Source organism: Centropristis striata, chromosome 16 (assembly GCF_030273125.1).
Source record: "Centropristis striata isolate RG_2023a ecotype Rhode Island chromosome 16, C.striata_1.0, whole genome shotgun sequence".
NCBI classification, from domain to species: Eukaryota; Metazoa; Chordata; class Actinopteri; order Perciformes; family Serranidae; genus Centropristis; species Centropristis striata.
The window spans coordinates 5884754-5890369 of NC_081532.1; the positions used below are offsets into that span (position 1 = coordinate 5884754).

Genomic DNA, 5616 nt, shown 5'->3' on the forward strand with positions numbered 1-5616 from the left:
CTAATTAAGTGAGGGAGTGTATACATATCAGTTTACATCCAGCAGATATAAAGAAACAACATTCCAACATTCCAACATTTACTCCTCTTCTAGCTCTGGTTTTAATCTACATTGACTCTTGAATCAGACCCGGGGGCCACATCCGGCCCGTTGGCTGTCCCTGTCCGGCCTGCCTACGGTTCTTTTATTTTGAAGGTGGTGTACGTATGTGCATGCGTGCATGTGCACCTGCACAGAAACACTGAGTTACCTTGCTACCTTGTCAAAAACACTTATTGTTTTTTGCATAAAGTTAATAAAGTGCTGGTTTACTGCATAACAAACATGCTCTATGTTGTTTTTGTGGTTTGAAAGTATGTTGTGTTTAAAATAAATGGAAAAGTGAGATAATGATTGGACTTTTTACAATTTTTTACTGCTATATTTGACTTAGTCCACATTAACATAGTCTTATCATAACATGTATTCTTACCAGTAGCAGCTCAAAACCAGAAAATTTACTGCATTTTATAAAGTGATGAAATAAATACTGAGCGGAATTTAGTTTAGAGTTTTGGTCCAGCCCTCCACAACCTTCACAGTTTCTCATGTGGCCCCTTGGGAAAATGAATTGCCCACCCCTGTGCTAAATGCTTGACAATATTGACCAGGTTACAAGGCTTTTACAGGTATTTTGTGGCCAAAAACAGCTCTGAGAGCAGCGGGAAGGGACCAAACCGACCACCAACCTGTTGCATGCATGGCGATGATGTAGACGTTGTGGCTAGGGCTCACTTTCTCCAGAATTGTATCCTTCTTGGCATAGCAGCGGTAAAGCCCACTCTCCTCTGGCTTGGTAAGGATCAGATCAGAACCATTTGCAATTGTCTTCCATCTGTAACTCTCCGGGAGGTAAACTTCCCAGTACCACATGATGGAGTCTGGAAAGATGGCAGCAGTACAGTGCAGGTGGACTCTTGTTCCTGCTGCAACTGGGTAGTCTGGTGTGGCCACCAGCAGCAGAGGAGAGAGCTTTACTGTGGAGGAAGGGACACGGTTGATTCTTTCTTTCAATGGTCTTGTTATTGTTGACAAAGTATGTATAAGACAATCACTGTACAGGAAGAATTTTCTTTTGATTTTTTGTACAACATCCACCCATGACACAACACAACCCCCTGCCCGAACATCCACATACATATACAGCCACTGACAAAAAATTGTAACTGGACAGAGTAACAACTAAAAGGATGAAATACATGGAAGAAAAAGATGGAATAAATAAATAAATAAATACATAAATAAATAAATAAATACAATGAAATAGAATGAAATAAAATACATAAATAATGAACAAATAATAATAATAAAATAAAGGGTCAAAATCAAAGGATTTCTCATAAAATACCAAGAGGGGCGCCATATTTTGTAGATTTTGTTCTCCGATCCCCGAATAGTGTATCCAATCTTTTCTAGATTTATGCAGGATATCATGTCTCTGAGCCAATGTGAATAGGAAGGAGGAGCTGGGTCCTTCCATTTCAGTGAAATGGACATAGTTGATTCAGAATGACATTTTATACTGAGCCAATTTTATGTCACTCACAGTTGGCTCAAATCAGCAGGAAACTCTCCCAGTTAAGTCATCAGTTAAAAAAAAAAGAACTGTCTTACATCTGGTACTTTGATTAAAAAAAAGTACATTTTCCAGTTTGCGCATTACATACCTCGGTAACACTTACCAATAACCATCATTTATAAATGATAAACAGATTATTATTTATTAAAAGTTGTAGTTGCACTCATTACAAAAAAAAATTAACACCATATTAAGTATGTTAATGATTTTGAAATGATTCATATACCTTTAAGAAATTGGTTGACAACATTTAAAGATTAAATATGTATAGCACTTTGTAAATGGTTAATAATTGGTCTATAAACCATCTATAAACATTACTTTGTTGGTTATTGTAAAGTGTTACCGATACCTCTTCTTTGTATTGTGTTCAATTGAATGCAGATTTCAAAGGATTTGCAAATCATTGCATTCTGTTTTTATTACATTTTTCACTGCATCCCCCTTCTTTTGGAATTGAGTTTGTAGCATTAAGACTGCTCTAACATGCAAAAATTACATAAACATGATTTCTCTGAAACCAATGAATAGATAATAAAACTGGTGGCCGTAATATAAACCTTTAGCATATAACATCATCTGGGAGAATATTTCCGTGTTCAACAAAGAACAGTTCAGAGCAGCTCCTATCTTTTACACACGGGCAGGTTAGCATTATCAGTATGAGCATGTTAGCATGATGACATGAGCATTTAGCTCAAAACACTGCTGTACATCCTTACAGAGCTAATAATGAGCTACTAAAACGTGCAGAGTCAGTAACTTCTTGTTTTAATGTAATGCTGTCTGTCTCACCACTCCTTTTTACTTCTTCACTTTTTAGTTTTTGCTGCTTTTACCTTTTATTTTCTGTGTATTTGAGAATGTCTTGTGATTGTTGTTGTTGATGAAAATACACAAGTAAATTGCAGATTCACCTCAATTACATTTTACTTGGAAATATCAACTAATTAAGCCAATGAACTGGTTTAGTGAATATTACATACAAAACTGAGGACACATAATAACAAACAATCTGTCTGTGTAACAGTAATGCTTTACATGAAAAACTGCTATTTTAAAGTAAAAGCACTGAATTCGTATTTCTTTGTAGAATTTATATAGATGATTAAAATAATAATTACATTGCCAAAAAAAATTTTTTTTTCAGTTTGCTCTCTGTCGAAGCACTTTGTAAACAGCTGTTTATATAAATAAAGTTATAATAATAATAATAATTATTATTATTATTCTACATTACCTTCTGCAGTAGTCACTGCAGTTGTAGTTGTAGTAGTAGTAGGAGCAGTAGTAGTAGTAGTGAGGGTGGTAGTAGGCCAGTGGGTTGTAGGCACAATTGTTAGTGCTGTAAAGACAACAAGAAGCATGAATAAATGTTGACAGTATATTTAAAACCCATAGTGGAGATTCTGTTAATAAACATGTCCTTACCTGTGCTCTCACACAAAAAGAACAGGAGAAACAGGCAGAGCAGCATGTTGTTTTCAGATGGACTAAAACTATATTGCAAACTCACTCCAGGCAGGTAACAGGTACAAACAGGTACAAGAGTGGATCAAATGTGAATATTCAAAGCACAGGTGAGGATGGAGGAAGTAAAAGACTGGAAAACAGAAAGAAGGGGAAGTGTCAAGTTCCTTTTTCCAAACAAGTAACAAAAATACTGTACAGAAATCATTTACATTCCCCAATATGGCATACAAGGCAAACAGCAGAAGGTAATGTGTCCGCCTCCTCTACAGCACCATGTTATTGGAGATCTTATGTGGCATTAAGCCTCTATGATACACATTATGATGCCAGTTAGGAAAAAAAAGTTTGGATTGTTTTTTTGTCTTAAAATAGACTAAATAAACATAATCTGAAAAAAAAATATCAGAAGTTTTTGGGGTTTGTTGTCCGTAGGCAACATTGTACCATAACAGTGCACAAGTAAAAAAGAGAGTTTTTAAATGTATTTTAACAAAATGTATTTAATAAACATGTTTAAAGGATTCAGTAGCTTCAACAGGGTACAATACATAGCATTTTAAATTTAAAAACATTATAAAAGGAACTTTTTTAACCAGTTTCTTTTCTGAATTTTGCCTGTAGGCAACATTAAGGGTGTTTCCACTACCGGCCAAAACTCTTACCCGAAACTCCCCTAATTTGAATATGAGCCATCCGGAGCGGACTTCTGACTGGACTTTTTTTTGGCCCTGTGGAAGAGCAAGGATGTTTTTCTCCCCTGAAAAAAGCCTGGTCGCTGATTGGAAAGATCACTAAGCAGGATGTGTCATAGTACTCGACGCCACAACAACACAACCATTTGTAAAAGCCTGCGAAGCAGTGTTGCCAACTTAGCGACTTTGTTGCTATATTTAGTGACTTTATAAGCTAAAGTTAGCTCTGTAGCAGTACAGTGTGTATGTGCTGCTGCAGGAGGTGTTCTCTTAGCGATCTCTGTTTGTTTACAACAAGCACCGGACACTCTGTGCACAGTTAGCGATGCGGGTTAATTCACTATCACGATGTTTATGATCAGCGGAGAGACTGTGCATAATTAGCCATGCTGCTTTGTTTATGATCAGTTGCTGACGTTGTGCACAATTAGCGACGGCGGCCACAGTTGAGTCTCCCATGTTTAATCTGTCGCCTATGTGATCACGGATCACGGTCGAAACTGTCGCTAAGCGATTACGCCATGATCGAAAACCAGACGTCACCTCCAGAGTCTCTAAATCCCTCTGGGGGCCTTTTTGTAATGGAAACACGCAGAGTGAGCGGACATTTAAGAGGGCGTGGCCTGACACTTTCCCAATGGCCACTCTTCCCCCTAAAGGAAACACTGCTATAGTACCATTAAACCAACGACCCACTGAAATGATTGTCTTGGTTTACTCACCTATCAGTAGGAATATTTTTTTTCCAGATTGAAAAGGGCAAAGAAATGACATTTTGAGAGCTTTTTGTGGTGCAAAAAAAAGCTGTTTCCTTTGGAAAAGTCTGTAAAATAGGGTTTCAATATGGCCTCCTGGAGGTCATGTGACAAATTAAAGCATTGTTATTGGTTCCCTATACTCCTCCCTCTTTTTTTAAAGTATCGCATCACTCAAAAACATGCATTGGAGAAATTTGACAGGCCAAAGTGGGAATGTTGCCTGAGGGCAACACCGTACCATAGAGGGTTAAAAGAAAGGGCAAGGTGCACAACTGGCAGAAAAAAATGTGGAAATAGGAAAAAGAAAGCATAGAATAGATAGGATAAGAGTAGCACAAACACAACTGTTCAAAAGAGCATAAAGAGAAGCATAATTAAACTCACAATCTCACCCACGAAAGCCTTCAGTTTGTAGAATTTAAAATCCGTCAATCAATTCATGACCTGCAGGAAAAAGCAGTTAACCAGATTCCACAGAACTTTTAATGGTTTTTTAAAATTCAGAGCTGGCGGGGACGACTATCAGACTCTCAGCACACTTGGTTTTAAACACTCTTCATATCTGCGGCAGTGGTCACCTTCAGGCCCAGGCTGTGATGACAGCTCAGATTGTTGCTGTTGGACACTTTGACACCAGAGCTCTCACCTGAGGCCAACGCTCACTGGCTGCCAGAGAGGGTCAGGAGAGGCAAGTGGATTTATAGCGTATGGTGTGCAAAAGGCACAAAAACGAAAGTTTCTAATTCATGGTTTAGTTGTATTTTAGTCCATTATATAAGCTTTTACCTTTTACATTCATACTAACATACACAGTGGCGGTTCTACACAGGGGCCTACAGGGGCCACTGCCCCTGTGAAGAAGCCCTTGGCCCCTGCTGTGGCCCCTGTGTAAAATTAATAATAAAATGATAAATTTATAACGATGAACGATGGAACAATTCTTACCTATTTTTTGTTCAAACAATATCTCATTGTACACAAAAGGAACCCAGAATGTGAACATTGTATAATAGTTTAATTGTGCAATAAAAGCTAAATATAAAGATCATTCTCACTGTACTGCACTATCAAAATA

General features: G+C 37.7%; 1 long non-coding RNA gene across 1 annotated transcript; it reads right to left on the reverse strand.

Moving 5' to 3' along the window:
• Positions 1 to 995: 995 nt before the first annotated feature.
• On the reverse strand, positions 996 to 3075 carry LOC131988041 (uncharacterized). The gene is made up of 3 exons (XR_009395850.1): positions 3050 to 3075; positions 2859 to 2963; positions 996 to 1016 (listed from the first exon to the last, which is right to left on the reverse strand). It is a non-coding gene; the product is annotated as an uncharacterized LOC131988041 (long non-coding RNA).
• Positions 3076 to 5616: the final 2541 nt, after the last annotated feature.